The sequence below is a fragment of the Copadichromis virginalis genome, linkage group LG3 (genome assembly GCF_057382275.1).
Source record: "Copadichromis virginalis isolate Kocher_CV1m ecotype Utaka linkage group LG3, C_Virginalis_male_GT1.1, whole genome shotgun sequence".
In the NCBI taxonomy this organism is placed as follows: Eukaryota; Metazoa; Chordata; class Actinopteri; order Cichliformes; family Cichlidae; genus Copadichromis; species Copadichromis virginalis.
Genome location: NC_140620.1, coordinates 63,195,110 through 63,214,631, shown reverse-complemented (window position 1 = coordinate 63,214,631; position 19,522 = coordinate 63,195,110). Strand labels below are relative to the sequence as shown.

General features: G+C 41.0%; 1 protein-coding gene and 1 long non-coding RNA gene across 3 annotated transcripts in view; one reads left to right on the top strand and one right to left on the bottom strand.

Annotated features, from left to right (window-relative positions):
• The window catches only part of LOC146716552 (protein NLRC3-like), a 247,013-nt gene that overhangs the window by 204,356 nt on the left and 23,135 nt on the right, over positions 1-19,522 (bottom strand). The window lies entirely within an intron of this gene.
• Positions 1,455-7,263, top strand: LOC146716553 (uncharacterized). Of its 2 annotated transcripts, XR_014919172.1 has the most exons (4): positions 1,455-1,504; positions 2,579-3,734; positions 3,859-5,476; positions 5,578-7,263. It is a non-coding gene; the product is annotated as an uncharacterized LOC146716553 (long non-coding RNA). The 2 variants fall into 2 exon arrangements; XR_014919174.1 differs by lacking the exons at positions 3,859-5,476; positions 5,578-7,263 and having other exon boundaries at positions 2,579-3,207; positions 3,360-3,818.

The following is a 19,522-nucleotide window of genomic DNA, read 5'->3' as shown; positions in this document are numbered from 1 at the left end:
TGTGTTACTTCTTGTCTTATATATATTGTCTCTGTTTTCTTCTGTCCTTTGTCAGTGTCTGTTCACCTACCCCTGTGTCTCCATATTCCCAGTGTTCAAGGTTTCCGAGTGTTTTCCCAGTTTAGGTTTTCATGGTTGGTTCTGTTTGCTACTCAGCCAGAATAAACAGCTCGCTCTTTTTAAAAGTAGGCTCCAGAATGGATGATGGCATGTTCGCATGTCTTTATGCAACACTGAGTGTGCTGAACTAAAGGTAGGCCTAGTTTCATTTTCATGGTCATTATTATCATGACAATGATTACGCCTTATTCTGATTATTTCTCCCTTTTGGAGATGTAACATTTACATGAGGGGTGTAGGAACATTTCCCCCTAAATATTTTTAGATACATTTTTGTTGAAGTCACTGTTTTTGTCGTATTGATGATGCAGCTAGAATAAGTGCTTTTAAATAAAAGAATAACCATTCAAAGTGCTCAGTGGTGAAACTGTAACTCTTTCAGAGTTTGACAGCTGGACAAGTGATGCCGTATTTAAAGAAACATGAGATGAGTGCAGCATATTATCTGAACAGAGATCATTCAATGAGCAAGAATAAACACTGAAAGAGAAACACTTCACTGTTGATTATCATATGAAGTCTAATAAAAGCTGTTAATCTGTTAATATCCTGCTAATCTGCATACAGCAAATACAGAACATGCGACTTTAAAGCATCCAGCAAAGTGATAACTGTCCTCTGCCCACTAAGTAGTGACTCTACAAAAGATTATTTTCAATATCATCTTTATATTATATTTAGTTATTCTCCAGCGCAACAATGTAAGGAGCTCTGTGATTGGTTAGGAAAGGACAGACTGGCCACCTCGATTTTTCTTCACTGCACATTGATCCATAGCTTTGCTCTGTAAAGGCTAACAAAGTGCTTTTGCTTTACAAAGACATTCAGCGTCGGTATTCACTCTTTTAAAATGCCACTGAACACTGGAGTGAAATGGAGCCCTGATCCTCAGAGTTTTATTGTTGCTAACATTTCTTATAGATAGCACAGATAGTGCCCCACTGCAGTAATCACTCATGTCTAGATATTCCTGTTAAAAAGGAGTTTTTCCTCCCCACTGTAACATGGCAAACATAGCAAACGGATAATCCAGCTGAAGCTTCAGACAGCCGTCAGACAGTGAAACACTGCCATCTGCTGGACGCGAATAACAAAGACGCTGCTTTGACGGGTGAGGGAGTTTCAACAAGTCTGCAACGACTCAAGCATCAAACTACAGAACTATTCTAGCGGACATGGTGCTCTAATGACTGCTTCATTAACGCAGGTCAGAAAGGATCAAACATATCAATAAATCATAAAACACAAAACGTCTCTTATTGCCCAGGGCTCAGGAAGTGAGTGTGTTCCTTATAGCCCAACACGTTCTCACTCCCAACTCGTCAAACGTTTGACGCATGGTCAGGCTCCCTCTGCTTCACTTATGGACCATATGGACCACCAGGTAAGACCATTTAAACGGACAGCATTTATAGAATGACTATTAAAAGTCAGCGAGTGTCAGTAATGTTAATGTGGTTATGTTAGTAATACACCGAGTGCTAATATAACAGCTTTAAGATGCATTTGTAGATGTTATTACGTGTTTTACCGTCTTTATGGTGCTAGCTTAAAGTTACGGTGTAAACGTTAGCTTATATTGGAGGAAAGCTGTTACTGTTTAAACGATGTTAGCACAGAAATATTAGCTTCTGTCATGACTGATGAAGTTACTAGTTAATAAAGTTTCCAGTAAAGTGTTTAATCGCAGCCACAGACTGACAGCAAATATCTCGATTAGCTTCAGTGCATCTGTAATAAATATGTGCAAGTTTCAGTGCTTCGTTTAAACTGTATGATACTTATACTGACCCAGGGTCAGTGTAAAATACAATCCTAGCTGTGTGAACAAAGCCTGGCTGCTTTAATCCTGCATGACAAACCTCAGGATGCAGGTTATTATTACTCTTTCCTGCTGGCACACCTGTCACACCTGAGAGTCAGCTAGAAACTCACAGTGACGTGGACATCATGCAAAGACTGCCAGACTCTGTAATACTGCAAATGATCAGTGACTCAGGTTATCACTAAACTTTAAACGGCACCTCTGTGTCTCTGTGTGCTGAACATCTAGGATTGAGTCAGGCTGCATTGACTGTGGGACTTTAATGTGTTAAAAGCAGGTTGAAGACGGCTCAGAAACATTTGAAGATTAAAATTTAGCATTATGGCTGCTGGTGGTTTGTAAAGCCTCTACTCAGCTGTATTTTTGTTACTAATTTATGTTTGTTGTTGTTTAACACAGATTTCAGAAGAGCAAATATGCTTAATAGTTTAACTAGATTTCATTTGTCAGTGTGGGACTGCTGAGTCACCTGAAGAACTCATTTCATTCATTCTCCACATGATGTTCATTTACAGAAATGTTTCACAGGAACTGATTTCTCCCAAAGGGTGAACTAGTGTGTTTCCATAGATTACCTCTGTATGAATGTACTTCTTAAATGAAGGCAAGTGTTTGTCCTTTTTTGTTCCTCAGGTACAGTACGTGATATCAAGGGCAGGCGGTCATCACTGGGGGTAGACAAGAAGCAGACGTACTTCCAAGAGGGAGCTGCAGTGAGGTCAGAGGTCAGAATCTGAAACAGCTCAGGTTTATATTTTAGAGGTTATAAAAAATCAAAATGTATTATTTAAAGAAACCTTTAAATAATAGTCATAATTATGATTATTATAAGAAATATCAAACATTTAAGTGGATTTTCTGTTACACATATCGTGTTAGCCCTGCAATAAACTGGCAGCCTGTCTTTGTCCTGTATCAGCTGGGATAGGCTTCATCCTCCTGCAACCCTGAATTGGATACATTGTATTCCAATTATGTAATCTGATCATTTACAAACTCAAGGTATCTAATCAAAATGTAAGTGATGCCGCCCTTGACAGACAGGGAGATTTTATTCCTCAAAGACCATCATCCAGTCGAAGTACTAGTTGCCACGTGGTCAGTGTTCTCACAACCATTGATTTTATCTCACAACTTGTTTTCACCAAAGAATTTCAGTAAGTAAATATTCTTCAATCTCTTTTTCCCCCCAGTGTCTGCAGATCAGCATCAGTGTCCACGTGAAGAACCTAGTTATGTTGCCAGTGTCAACCCAACAAAAGGTACTTTACCTTCTTGTATATATTGTGATTCCTTTACTTTTATATTTGTTGTTATAGTTGAGTTAGGCAGGGCTTTTGTGCAGTCCTAAGAAACATACTGCCTAGAGTGTTTTTCACTTTGTGGAAGAGTTTCTTTATTTTTTTTCTGTTAGTGTGTGGAACTGAGGTGCTTCGTCAGGAGCTCCTTCAGTTGTTGGAGGATGGAGAAGAGGACGCAGCCATGACTTGTGAGACGTTGTCTGAGTCAGCTGCTACTCACTGGGCGATCAGAAACATGGTGTCCTTGCTAAAGTGGAAAGAGGCCAGGCCTTGTCTTATAGACAATATGTTAGCTACTCTGGATCCACAGTCACACCGTGTGTGTCAGTGTGGCAAACAAGTAGTTGTGAGGTGTCTGGACTGCCTGCCTCTTCCATTCCTTTGTGCTGACTGTGATATTGCAGTTCACACACGCTTTGTCCTGCACAGCAGAGAGGCAGTAACAGGAGGGTTTTTGCAGCCTTCATCAGAGTTTCACAATCCAATATGTACGGTTTTTAAGTCTTATGCATTTATTGCTATGTACTATGAGTGTGTGCTGTTATTGTATATTTATTGTGTATCATTTAATTTCCAATACTTTTTATATATATTGTGTGTTTTTAATGTTAGTTCGGCTGTTGCCTGTGCAAAGACCAGACTGTGTGTGACTGCCCAGCAGGTAACGTTGAGGTTTCACCCGGTGCAATTGTGGCTCTTGTAACCATAAATGGTAAGTTGCTCTTTTGTCACACAGTACATACACAATAGATGTGTTTGCAGGTTTTATTGCAAATTGTACATTGCTACATTGTTTTGAATTACCCTCGGCCCGCAGTATATGTGGGCACCTGTCAAAGGTCATTTGGATTTACCAGACCGCTTTGAAAACAACATGGGAAAAAATGAATGTCTTTGTTGAGCCATGACTGGATTTCTCCTTATCCTTCCTAAAGGCCGTTATAACCTTGCACTGCCAGTGGTGAGCTGCACCAGCTGTGGCCTAATGTGGTCCCCCTCAGTTAAGGACTTCCAGGGTGGTGGATATTGGCCTGGCACCTTAAATTTCTGCACCCTGTTTTCAATGGATGTCTTTCAGTCTTTCTATGACATTAAGAAGCTGCAGCAGGGATGTCACTTAAGGCGTTTGTCAAAGTGCTGGATGAACGAACAGCCCATTTTGGAAGGGTGAGTTTCTAAATTTGTCAAGTTTAAGGAAATTGTGCAAATCAATGTTTATGATGACTGTCCGTGAATATTCTGTTGTTTGTCCTCTACTTAAAAGACTGGCCGAATATCAGCTGATGCCTTCAGCAAAAGTTTCTTGGAGTGGAGTGCTGTAAAGTGTGAGGTGGACAGGATGTGCAAGGAGCCATGCTTTAGCTGCCCTGCCTGCACTCCAGACATGCTCGCCGTCTCAGTTGATGGAAACTGCAAGCTTTATCGCTTTCAATCAAATGCAAGGTACGTTATGCATTGTGTACATAAATCAAATATGGATTTGTACAAAAATTGTATTTTGATGTTTCTTTTCAAACAACTGTCACCGTGTTCGTTCAGCACTTCAGAGCAGGGGAACTTTGAAGGTGTCTTCATTGAGAAAGATGAGGAAGTTGCTGAGTTTGTGAAATACATCCAGAGACACACAAATGATGTAAGATACACATATATATCAGTGCTGTCAGCGTTAATCTTGTTAAAATGACGTTAACGCCATAACCATATACTCATACGTGTGTGTGTGTGTGTGGATACATATTTGGATGGGTGGATATTTATTTTGTTTTTCTCTTGGTGTTGTCGTAATACTATTTACTTGACTTTATCTTAATGTGTACTTCATTTTGAGTAGCTCACACTTGGATGTGCGAGGTATACTGCAGCTTGTAGTCTTGGATACGTTTAAGACATTTTGTTATAAGGTTGAATGAATTCAGCAGTCATGTATTGTGACCTCCTTTCTATAGATCAAATGGGGAGGTGCGTTTCAGGATGGGGCCGGTTCTACAGTTGGAGAAGAGGTGGAGCAAGTAAACAGTTTCCTGTCTAGGGCGGCCATCACAACGAAGTACATGTCTAAAGCAGGTGTGTGTCTGTGTGTGAGATTCCACTCAGTCTCCTGCTCATTCATTCTTATTTGTATACTAACTGAAATGCAGGGCGAACAGACATGCTGAGCCTCCTGGCTTTGGGCTGGAACAAAAGGAAAGTGGAACAACTGGGCCGCACTTTGAGCCAGAGATATCTAAAGGTCATTTTTTCAACACCCATTTTAATGTGTGTGGTAATGGGGGGGAAACACCAGTACTCTAAAAATGTCCATATGAATGACATTTATTAATGTATTCTTAGATCATAAGGATCTTTAGAGAACAAGTGGAGAGCCTGAATGCGAGCAGAAATGAGCTGGGTGTGGATGACGACACACTGCAGCAATGGGCTGAAGGTGAGTCTCAATATAATGCACTCGTGTATAACAACAGGACCCACCATGGCCTCATTAAAGAACTTAGAGTTAAGATCTTTCTGACAGTGTCAACAAACAATGAAAAATAAGCTTGTAAAAGCAGAATTGATGGCAGAGTTGTTGCGTTTGATCAAATTGGATTGGACCTGGGTTGAAGTGATGTCGTACTAGTTGGTTTTATAAAGCTGAACACCAACATACTTGTTATCTCATGATAATGCAGCACATGAAGGCTCCAGATGTCTTATAATGAATATCATCAAGTCAGTGATTACAGAGTCCACTGTAGTTTGGTGACTGTTACTCATCCTGTGTTCTGATTAATATTCCTCTCACTTAGAAACGGATCAAACTGATGGCAGCCTTGGAGCGTTGCAGGCACGAGTAGAGGAGCTTGTCGTCATCATCAGAGTGCGAACACAAAGTCTTTACAGACAAAATGGTGTCACAGTTTCTTTGAAACGGACCGTTTGATGCTCAGTTTGTACAGCTCGTACAGCTACTTTGTAAACAGAATAAAATCAGATCCAGGTTTGTTTAAGCTGGATGTGATTTGTTCTAGCAAACGAATTGATGAGTGTAGATTAAAATGTAAATATATGCATTATGTGAAGGTGTTCCTTTTTATGATTATTTACAGATAGCAACAAGAGGCGACACAGAATTCGCAAGGTCATCTTAGATGAGAAGAAACGCTTGGCGGCTGCTGTTGACGACTACAACAAGGAAACAAGCAACAAAGCAAATCGTATCCAGTGATGCCCTCATGCAGAGCGACGTTTGGCCCTGGCAGAGCACAAGTGAACGTAAGCTCTTGATTTCTAAATATCCTTTTTAAACAAACTCCCAGTATCTGAGCAGCAGTTGAATGTTTTGTTCTTGAATCATAATATGCTGCTATGTTTTCCCATCTGATGTTGTTAAACTGCAGCTGCTGCTGACCTCCGGACAAAGAGAAAGGTCTTTGAGAAGGTGATGGCTGTGAGGCGCCTGAGAGAGGAGGAGATGATCCTTTGCAGGGAGATGCAGCATCACTGGACAGTGTTGCAAATGCGATCTGTGGTGTTGGGGACAATCTCCTCAGACTGTAAGCACATCTTTTATTTATTTATACATTTGGTGATGAATTGATTGAAAATAATAGCAGATGCTAAAGTCTTACTGGATCTTTTACCTATATTTGGGTTGCTAGCTAACACTGCCTTCTCCCTTAAAAAAAGTTTAATTACATGATCCTAACTCCTTGTGTTTATGAGGTGAGTTTTTTTGTCTGTTTGTTTGTTTTACTTATATTTAATAGTTTTGTTGTTTTTACAGCCTCCCTTGTTGGCATGTCGGAGGATGCACAGAAAGGACTCCATAGCCTGGTTTAAAAACAAAGTGAACTGAAAGCTGAAACGCTCAAAGTAAAGGACGTGTACAAGAGAATCCTCAGCCACCAACCACTCCTGGAAATGGACTCGGAGGAGGAGGAGGACGTTTCAGACGATGAGAGTGATTTGAGCACTTCTGATGAAGACTGATTGTGTCATCATTGATGTTATGTTTGCTAGAATAAAAAGTTAATCACATCTGTTTAATGTGATTTTTATAATGTCTGTTTTAGAAATTGCTTATCAACAGACATTTTACATGTTGAGAAGAAAAATGTAATTCCCTTGGTGCAGTTGTTTACCCTGAATCATTCTTTCCCATCTAATTTAATGACTCGTGTACATGTTCAGATACAATAACATAATTGAATTCATGGGATGCTTTCTGGGCTGCTCAAATTACCACAAAATGTAAAAGCACCAGGCAGCACACTCACAAGGACATGTTTTGTTCAGTGTTTTGTTGAAGAAATCAACAAGTACAACTGAGATGTTTGCTGTAGTGGTGTGTTTGTTAAGAAGCATGCCAGCACACTGGTGAACTGACAGTCCCAGAATGCACCCGAGCCAGTGACTCGCCCCAGAACAAATGACATTAATTATCTAGAAAGACAACCGTGATCAAAGACTAAGTAAAAGAGTAGGAAACAAAAGATAAGGAAAGGTACTGTGGGGTAGGAAAGAAAGGCCAGAGCTGTGCAAAATGACCTCCAGCAGGCCACAAATATGCACGTCTGCTCAAACGGTCAGATACTGACTCCATGAGGGTGGTATGAGGGCTCGACGTCCACAGGTGGGGGTTGTGCTTACAGCCCAACACCGTGCAGGATGTTTGGCATTTGCCAGAGAACACCAAGCTTGGCAACTTTGCCACTGGCGCCCTGTGCTCTTCACAGATGAAAGCAAGTTCACACTAAGTACTTGTGACAGAGTCTGGAGACATATTGGAGAACCTTCTGCTGCCTGAAACATCCACCAGCATGATGGTTGGGCAGTGGGTGACTAATGGTGTGGGTGGCATTTCTTTGGGGGACCGCACAGCCCCCCGTGTGCTCGGCAGAGGTAGCCTGACTGCCATTAGGTGCTGAAATTAGATCCTCAGACCCCTTGTGAGACTAAATGCTGGTGCTGGTGGCCCCGGGTTCCTCCTAATGCAAGACAGCGCTAGACCTCATGTGGCTGGAGTGTGTCAGCAGTTCCTGCAAGACGAAGGCATTGATGCTGTGGACTGGCCCGCCCATTCCCCAGATCTGAATCCATTTGAGGACATCTGGGACATCACGTCTCACTCCATCCACCAACTGCACCACAGACTGTCCAGGAGTTGGCAGATGCTTTAGTCCTGGAGTCTGGGAGGAGATCCATCAGGAGACCATCTGCCACTTCATCAGGAGCATGCCCAGGTGTTGTAGTGAGGTCATACAAGCATGTGGAGGCCACACAGACTACAGAGCCTCATTTTGACGTGTTTGAAGGACATTACATCAAACCAGATGAATGATTCTGTATTGCACTGATCAAGGAACCAACCCAATAGGAGCTAAAGGCATCCTCTTCACATTACTTAACATAGTGAGTTTATACTATGTTTAATGTGCATTTTCTTCATCGGTCTAGAACATAACATGTTAGCGCTCCCTGGTTCTTTTTGGAGACAGATCCTGAGACAGCAGGCAGCTTTGGAGAACTCATGCCAGCTGTGGTCATTAAGGAAAACTTTGATTTAATATTGATTTCATGACAACTATCCTCAGGCACATATTCCTGGATATATACAATGACACGAGTAGACACTAACCCCCAGCAGTCTGGTGCTATGACAGCATAACTAAGGGCTGACCTGAACCAGCCCCAACTATAAGCTCTATAAAGAAGTAAAGTCTTATGCCAACTCTTAAAAGTCTTGACCATGTCCACCTCCAAAACTCATAATGGACTTTGGAGGTGGACAGCTATCAAGCTCCTCACAGAGGAGCAGCTTGACAGCTAACAGCTCCCAATTTACTTTAGTCCAAATACATGAATTCAAATTGAGGTGATAACTATTTATCAACAGTATGAATGTCTGTTCCCGTCCAACAAAGTTGTTACTACATACCATGTTGAGCAGGGCTTCCACTTGACTTTAACTTCTTCTTTTTCCTGAAAAACATGATATAAACAAACAATTAATTCAGAAAGACATGCAGGTTGCATACAAAAAGGAGCCTACAAACATTTGTGTACTGTTGAATGGCTCAATATATTATACAGTTAGTTTACAAAAATATAAGAACCACTACAATGCTTGTATTGCCAGCATCGAGTGCATGTCAGCAAAGCAACACTGCTTACATTGTGGCTCACAAGCTCCACTCCTTTTCATCAAAACCAAAATTTTATCTACATTCTGTTTTTTACACTTTAAATCCCAGTTAGGTTAAATATTACCAGTAGCTTTTCAGATAAAACAGTAATAAAGTCCTAATGGTTTCATAAATCTTCATATTTTTTTTCATATAAGCATCGGGGACAAGGCTGTCTTGCAACTGTTGAGGTCACTAGTGTGCGCCCTATTTCTTCCAGGATCACTCTTCATTTGTAGGTTTTAGTGGACTCCTACTACTGTGAAGTGGTTTTCATGGGACAGGGGCTTGTATTCCAAGATCTGGGAGATTGTAGAAATGAGCTGTGATGCCCTTCTTGCCATCTTTCCAGAAATATCAGTGATCTGGAAGCTGTTAGGCTGACTTACAGCAGCAGCACTTTCTGCACCTGCAGAAACTCCAGGACACATTTACTAACAGTGTTTGTTGCTGTGTGTGCTGCAGCTGCAGCTTTGAATTTCTTTTGAGAGCTAATATTTTGGCTTTGGTGTCTTGTTATGAAATGTACAAGAGTAAGAGTGTTAGCATGTGTGTCAAAGCTACGTTTGACTGGGAAACTCAAAGCTCAATAACCTGTATCAACAACAATTCACTGCAGCCTGTGTAATATTTGATGCATCATAATTTATTCCAGTCTATCTTGCAAATACATGTTTGCGTTGCAATGTCATGCACAACACACACAACTATTAGAGCCTTAAGATCAAACCTGCGTCATTCTTTTGGTCCACTGCAGTGTAGCAGTCAAACAAGGAGAAGTGAAGTGGCCCCAAATGGCCAGGATAGAGATCAGAGGGTTAATGCGTAAAATGCATAAAAATATTATTGATTACAGGATAATACATTAATGTTAATATCAACAATAAGCTTTTTACTCTGAAGTTACAAGTATAAACAATGCTGTTGCATTTACACTTACATTTTTTACTATAAGTATGGAAACAAGTGAACAGCATTTTATAATAAGTTTAACTGGAATTCTGTACACTGAAAAACAAACAACAGATAAAAAACACAAACAAACAGCCAGTGCCTTCATCTGTCCATTAAATGTCAAACATCGCTTTGACCTGTAGTCTCTGCTCGTCAGCACATGCTTTTAAAAAGAGCTCCATGTCCTCTGCAAACTGAAAAACAAAGAGGAAGAAGTCCCTCTACACAAAAACACTGTGGATGACAGGCCAGGCAAACATCTATTGACCTGTTTGAATGCCTCCTCATCATGTGAGCCTTGAAGTTTTTTTGTAAGAAGACTAAGACCACAGTGAGGACGTTTCATTTTCATGGACTTTCCACAAGCCCCAGTTTCATTTAGCACAGAGGGTGGAGCACATGAATGTTCTACCCAAGATTCAGGAAATGGTTTAGATGCTGGAGACGAGACATGGAGAGGGAGACGAGGCTCCACGGAGAGTTCAGTGGGGAGCAGTCCTGAATGCTGACATGACAATAATTGCCTTGCCATATCCCCACGCTGTATGACTGTCATGTTACAGAAGGGCAGTGAAAGTGCACCGGCACATCATTTTGTCTGTAAGAGAGAAAAAAAGAAAAAACATGTAATTTAAATGTAGTTGTATAGAATGCAGTCAGTTTATCTAACAATCAGATTGTACATATTAACAAAAATATCCAAGCCGTCCTCAATAATGAAAGCAAAATGGTGTGGATCACAAGAGCTGTCAGGAAATGTGGTGAACAGGAAAAATATTTAATGAAAACACTTTTTTCTCTCGCTGATGAATGAACTGAACTGTACAATGTGAAAAATAACTTTTAAGTCAACAAAGACCTGCAGAGGTGCTGAAAAGAAGTGCATATTTATGACTTTAACTATGAGGTATATTTAATACCAACATACCTTTGAAAGGCAAAGCACTTTGAATGTGTCCATTTATATGCTGCTCAATCTTTGCCCTGACAGCAGGGCTGAAAGTGGGGCACAGAGGGCAGTGAAACAGCCAACACGTGGTGCATTCCTGCAATTCTGGCCTGGAGGCAGAACTCCAATTTGATATTTGCATCTAAAACAGAGAGAAAAACAGATAAACACCATATACACATTTAAGTTCAGGTTTTAGCAAAAATAACACGTTACAGTTAGCATGTAAGAGATTTGGGAGAAAATTCTTTACAAAAACATAATTTACAAGAAACTTTTATTTGTGACATACGTATCTATTGACATATAAAAGACAATTGAACAAAGGCTAACTAACATCTGGGCAATAAAACAGAATAAATAGAGAATATTAGTATTTATACATATATAAAACTCTCTGTGACGACCTTTACAATGTTTTTGAAGGTGGAATGAGAGACATGAATAAAGTGCAATATGCAGTAAATGGAACAATGTGCATTGATGTTACAGATCGTGAAAAGTAGTGAAGTGAATTTGTTCATAACAAGCAAAAATCAAATACGTTTGAAACTGACCACTAAATGCTAACCAGAGGTGTCAAAAGTGCACATTCTTACTAAAGTTTAGATGCCTCGGGGGTCTGACCGTTGTTGTAGCGCTAACAAAGTGCCAACGTAATCAGTGTAAGCAAACTAGATGATTCCTACAATTATATAATTATTAACGGCAAATTTAGACATGAAAGACTCTGTAACAACCTTTACGATCCACTTGCAAGGTTTCCACAGTCGATGGCTGTATCCCAATTCAGGGTCTGCAGCCTTAAAGTTCGCAGCCTCAACGGTCCATGAACTCTGAACATCTGAACTCTGAAGCATGAACTCTGTGTCAAAGATTCAAGCTGCAGTTATTTATATTTCCTATCACCTTAAATCTTCACTCAAAGACACTCAAGTATCTGTGACAGTGTGTATATAGATGTATCATATATAAGAGAGAAATATTGTTCTTTTAATATGTTGGCATTACTAAATGTGGCTCAGTGCTTACATATATGTGTAAAAAGCAAATGTACGAGCTGTGATAACTGTGTCTGATAGAATGAAGAGTAGACTGATAAATGAAATATTCCTTTATTGGGTGAGAAAATCAGACCATGTCATAACTGCTTTAAGTCATACAGAATAGACATCAGAGCCTTAAACAGGCTGACTTCTGCTAAATGGGTCAAACTGGGCAGAAAGTCTACAAACACATAACATCCTTATAGAATATGATGTAACACTATAGATCAACTTAGCTCAGAATATATAAAGCAAATAAACAATTACAGCAATATGATGCAACAAACACAGCAGTGCTACTGATCCAAAATACTCAAAGCTTCATAGAACTGAAACCAACATTTATTTTTAGCTCCATTCTGCTGCTGATACAGACTTTAGGTTTCTGAACATTAAACTTGTTGCTGCCTTTCATAGTGTGTAACTTGAAGGCCCTGAGTACTTTCTCCCACACTGAAAACACTGGAATGACAACATTATTTGAACATTACCTAATAAGACTGATTCAGGACAGACAGTTATGTTAAACTTTCCTAGCAGTCCTTCACAAACAGGGAACAGTCTGTCTATTCTCTCCATCTGTCAGCTGCTGCTGGCTCTTCCTCCTCCTCTTCCTCACACACTGCTGAGTTTGTCCTGGTGGATCATCAGGGCTGCAAAGCCTCACAGATGATGTGCAGCAGTGGCTCCCTCAGTCTGTCCTCACTCTGGACACTTGCAGTCGTCACACATGGAAATCAAATGTGTGATAAGCTGCAGGATTCAAACACAAGTGTGACTTATAAACACATGTTCATACTTTTATTCCACAATCAGAGAGAAAGAAACAGAGAGAGAGTGCAGGACCATAGCTGGACTCGCCATCGGGCATACCGGGCATTTGCCCGGTGGGCCGCTGGCGATTTTTTGCTTTTATGGGCCGATCGATTTTTTTTTTTTTTTTTGGAAGGGTATAAATAATGAAAGGTGTTGGATTGGCCAATTGGTCATGATCGACTCTGGGCTGGACCAATTACAGCCGAGGAGGGCGGATGCACCCTCCCCCTTGTTTAGCAATCTTATAGATGAACTAAAGAAAATGGAGAACAAAAAAAGGAAAGAAGGTGCAGAAAAAATTAGGGCCAAGGGCCAAGAAACAAGCCCTTCAGGCAGACGCTGCCAAATGTGTAAAAATAAGTGAATTGTTTGGCGGTAGCTGTGGCATAGCTTCCACAGATTTAGCAACATCAGCAAGTGGTGGAGGCCAGCAGGTGGATAAGGGAAAGGGGAGGCAAGAGGAGGAGAGACCCGAGGTCGCCACCGGTCATAGTGGCAGAGGAACTGAACTTCAGGTAAGAAGTTATGACCTGCTGTCTATCTGTGTCAGATATAAACCAAGTTTAGTTGTAGTTTGTTTTCGTTGTGCTGACTTTTTACAGTCGCTTAGAATAACTGGTACTAGCTAGCATGACGGAGTTTATATACTGCTGGGCGGGTGCTATGAAGTTACTGATAGTAAATTTTATTTTATGCTTAAGGTTAGTTTCTCAAACTCCTCAAAATCTTAACAAATTGTGCCAATCCTTACATGTTGCACCAGGCTGATTTATCATCAAAAGTGGAGAAGTCTGTGACAGAGGAGACAGAAGAGCAGCAGAGAGAGATGGAGCAAGAGAGAGAAATAAAAGAGCAGGAGATGGAGATGGAGAGATGACTTTATGTCATCCATGAGGGATGCATTTGACATATGTTTCACATATTATAGCCCAACAAGTTACTTATAGCAATTTAAATACGAGCAATCACTTTTTGGCAGACAATCACTTTTTGGCACAACACCGGCTATTTTTTGTGTTTCTTTTTATCGCTCTGTAGCTGAGTTCAATTGAAAGCCTGCATGCGCTAGTACCTCTTGCCACAAGTTCCCAGAATCCTTTGCGGTTTTACCCCTGAATGACGTCACATTTTTGGTGGGCCGGTCTCTAGTCAAAATGCCCAGGCCGATTTTTTGTCCCAGTTCAGCCCTGTGCAGGACAGACAGACAGGTGACAGTCTCAGGTTTATACACTGCTACACAACAGCACCAGAGAAGGAGGATTTAGTGTTTGTGTTATTACGAGTGCAAACAAGAAGAGTTCCCAGATGGTGCAGTGGACACATGTGTGACTACTGTGATTAAAGCATCTTTCTTTCAGCTTAACGAGTGAACCGTCAGCTCGTTCAAACACACGTTAAAGTCCGTTTGGCTCGACACCACCGAACAGAGGCAGCAATATAACATAGCTAACATTAACAGTGCAGTGAATCCTGCTTGTGCCGTGATGTTCAGGACTGCAAACCGAGCAGCATCACTGACTTTCAGCTTGTTGTGTTTGTGGATAAATGACTGACTTTAATTATCCACAAAATCATCACATTCTCTGTAGGATTAAGGTCGACTATTGAACAGCGTATATTTTAAAGTAAAGGCTTTAAAACCAAGTAAACGCTGAAAGTACAAACATCACTAATGTCACATAACTTTGCCGACATGTGGCCAACAGGAATGTTTTAATGTTCTTCATTATTAAACATTTGCACATAAATAAGTGACATAATATTCAGTACTTACTTCTGAAAGTTTACTCTTCAGCCGCCCCTCTTCCGCCGTTTTCTTTCGGCAACATTATCCACACCCACCGCCGCGCCGTTCTCTCAGAACTGAAGAAACTTCTTGGATAAAATGTCTTCAAGAAATTTAAAGCAGTTCAGACGCTTTTCTTTCCCAGCTCCTCAGACTGTCCACCCTGTTAGCTTCGTTAAGCAGCCATGAAGAGTAGAAGGCCAAGTATGAGTTTCAAACAATAAACACATTTATTTTTAAACCCTGCAAATAAACAACATTAACATCAAAAGTTTTACATTTCCTAAATGTATCCCACAATCTGAATATAACACCCACTTCCCCACGTTTGATCCGCTGTGTTAAATATGATTAAGAACAGAATTCAATCATTTGCAAATCCTATAAACCAGTATTTTAAACAAAGTGAGAAAATGAAACATTTAAAGAAAAATATTAGCCCATTTTGAATTTGATGGCAGCATCCTCTCTCCAAAAACTAAAGGCGTTACGATGTTTAGTGCTGGACCATGTTGGTTAATGTGTAAACTCAACAGTTTCCATTTTGATTAACCTGACCAACATCTAACATAGAACACCTTTGAAGTGGACCTCGCAGCCTGTGGATAACTTCAAACACGTCGAGGTCTTCAGAGGCTGAACTTTGACCCAGCATCACAAGGAGCGCCATAAACACTTGTTACGGTTATTAGAAGGAACCCAGCCTTTAGACATCCCCACAACGACATCGTGACCAAGGGTCTGTTGCATGATTTTTAACATGGCTACAATGTGTCGTCTGCTGAGTCATCGTTTAATACAACAACGTACTGAAAGAGAGCATTCAGCATCTGACTGAGCTGGACTAACCTTCCCTTTCAAAAGTGAAAACTGCAACATAAAACTGGAATACAACCAACTTCTAATGAAATGTAACATTTTATAACATGAACACAGATTCCAGGTGAGCTGTGTCCTCCAGGACTGGATTTACCAGAACAGGTATGAGGACGGTGCCTGACGGGCATGTACGAGCTGGAGTGGATCCCAGCTAACACAGGGTGAGGAGACAGACGACCGTTCACGCTCACACTTATTCACCAGTTAACCTAACCCCACTACCTGAATGTCTGTGAACTGTGGGAGGAAGCCAGAGTCCCCTGAGAGGACCCACACAAACACGGGGAGAACATCCAACCTCCACAGAGACTCTCTCTGCACTAAAAGCACAAAATAAAAATCACACCGTCATGTAATTCAAGAAACTGGTCTTAAAAAACATTTAATCTAATATGTCCACATGGAGCCCGTGTTAAGGTCCGTACTGGGCTTCAGAACATCAAGTGAACAACGTCAGATGGGACCTGAGTGCGTTGTCTCCTGATAGAAAGTGCTGAGGATCAGAAGGACTCAGGGACAACACGATATCTGTCCAGCAGAGGGCGGCATTATTCCAAACGGCTCCATCCTAGAAACATGATGTGGAACAGCTGACCTGTAGATCTGCTCAAGAACAATCGTCACAGTCTGATCACAGTCAGTCCCACGTCTGCCATGTTCTCAGCTTCCTTTAGTACAGGTAGCTTTAATGATCATTTCAAGTGTGGTTGTTTCATGGAAACAGAGAGCAGACTGCAACATCTGTGACAGCCACCTCTAACACTCTGATGGACGTGTGGACAGCAATGCTGCCTTGAACAGTACCGATGTTTCAGGGCTGATGACGTTTTTGGGTGGGACATCTACATCCTGACATATCAAGGTTACTTTACTTTTACGTAAATTTGCTTTACAGAAAAATAATAGCATTTGTCATCCCTTCACAAACACACACATCGATTTAAACCTGACAGACACATATTTGGAAATTAGACGCGATTAATCAAATCAGAAAAACAGTTATTATTAAGTTTAGTGACGGCAGCAGGGACAAAGCTGCTTTTATAAGACTTTGTCCTGCATCATTCTCATGATAAAACAGACTCAATGGCCCCAAGATATTTATATGACTGCACTTGCTCAGGTTTGTCCGGATTTCAAACTGTTCTAAAAGTCTTTTGATCGAAATCTGGGGCTGTGTTATTGAAAGCAGCAGAGAAATCGATGAACTGAAGTCCTTTACTCTCTACATGTTTGACAATCAGGTGAAGTAGAATCAAAAGCGCGTCCTCCACTCCTCTATTGGGCTTATGTGCAATCTGCATTGAATCAAGCTGAAGTTCAGTGTCTTCCATAATCACATTTCTGATGATTTGTTCAAAGACTGAGGTGAGGGCAGCAGGCCTGAAGTCGTTTAGAACTTTTGGACGACTAGATTTAGAACCAGGAACCACGACAGCTTCTTTCCCAAGAGAGGGCATGAACGATTTATTCAGAATAACCTAAAATATAGGACTGAGTTCTTGAGCGCAAGTGTAGGAGCCATATGAGTTGTTCCTTTTTGTTTTGGATTAAGAGGGTTGGTTTAAATGCACACCTTGTATTGGTGCACGGGTGTGAGGCGTGACTCGTGGGCGTGTTAGGTGATAAATGTGGTTGCACTCATCTGTTCACCGCACCTGATGAGCAGAAAGGTCGGGTGAGCATGAGGGGAAACCTGTTGACCCCAGCTTGAGTCATTTTGATGCATTTTTGGCTGTAACTTGATGTATGTTTTATGCACTAATTGATGCCACAGGCCGATGTTGTAGTTTGGTGTAGTAATTGGTGTAATTCTTTGTGAGTTGCAGTCATTGTGTTTGTGCAGTCTGTGCATTTGTTTAATAGTTCGATGTGCTGATTTGTATAGTGGACAGTAACATGTGGAATTAAAGGAGCAAATAGTGCAGAAGTGCATCTCATGTGTTTGTTGTTGTCGTCATCAGCGTCCTCATGTTTAGCCTGCTGCGGCCATTTGCTGGAGGAGCCACAACAACTTGTCAACAGAAGAGTTTGTAGGTTTTATTAGATTATTTATATATAGTTTGATTGGTGAGAGTTTTATGGTTCGCTGTTGCCTTTTAGAGTAAGCCTGTGGCTTCACACAGCTGTTTCAATCAGGAGTCTTATTCCCCTGTTAGGTTTCAGCAGTTTCACCTGCATTAGGCGTTGTACTGATTTGCTTTCTATTGTGCATCAGGCGGCTGAAGCCATTGGCTTGGGAGTACCGCCGCAGTTTGTGTTTAAGACAGTTTGTCTTCCTCACAGCTGACGGTATGGAGGTACATAAATACCCATCGCCAGTATGTACGGAAGACTAGGCTGGGTTAGCTAGGTTTAACAGGCAGATTAGTGGGGATGTTACTCCTGTTAATTGTGTGTGTCCAAGGTTTATTGAAAGGAACGTCATTAATCTGATGTGTTGGAATGAAGCTCTGTGGCATAGGTGCAGTTCAGCGTTTGGATTTTGTAATGTTTGAGTTATGAGTTATGTGAGTTATGCAAACAACAAAGTTTTTTGCAGCTGTTTACCTAAAAATGCAGCCAAGACGTTTTTAAAATAAACATTTCAAACTATTTACAGAACAATCAGCTGTTCGGCATCAAATCTGATGCCACACAAATTATTTGTGCCACTGCAAAAAATAATTTCTGTCCACTATGAGATAAAGGAGAACAACAGCCTGATACCTGCAGGCCTGACAACAGCAGATGTATCACTCCACATCAGCCACGCCGCTTTGCTAGCTAAAACACATAAGGACGCTGTTATAGCCTGTCAACCATGTTGATTAGCTGCGTATATACATGAATGTGAATCGCATCATTGGCTGGACTATGGGAGAAGGTGGCATCATTCTAATCGCATACAGGAGCAGCCGGACACTTACTGACTATTAACTACTCGATTTAAATCAAGACGCAACCTCTCGCGCTCTCTCTCTCTCTCTCTCACTCACTCACTCACTCACTCACTCACACACACACACACACACACACACACACACACACACACACACACACACACACACACTTTCTAACAGCCATCTTCAAGATAAAACAAATCAAGCTCCAATAACTAGTGAAAAATGTAAAAACTCTCCAAGACATCTGGATTAACGTTAAATCCTAATAACTGTGAACTCTTTGCCATAAATGATAAACTGTAAGATTCCTGTTAAATCAGAAATAAGATATTTGGAAATTCATCTCACAAAGGACCAAAAAGTAAATCGGTCGTTGAACGTGGAGAAGAAACTAAAAGAATTCAAGACCAAACTGAACTCTGGGCTTTTGTCACGGTTCTGGGTCATTTTGACCCAGCATTTTCAGTTCTTATATTACTTTGTATTATGGTTTGTATCCCGATGCTTTTGTTTATTGGTATTCCATGTTTCTGTTATTCTTAGTGAGGGATTAGTTCTTAGGTTGTGTCTCGTGTTTAGTATAGGTTCAGTGTCAAGTCTGCGTCTGTTTCTTGTTTCCTGTTTTATTGTGAAGGGTTGTCTCATGTCAGTGGCTGTATCCCAATTCAGGGTCTGCAGCCTTAAAGTACGCATTTCAAGGCCGATTACGTCACAGCGGCGCGCCGAAGGCTCTCCCAATTCAAAGGCTGCTCCAAATGCGGCCGTGAAATGCGTCCTTCATTTCCCTGAATTTTAAG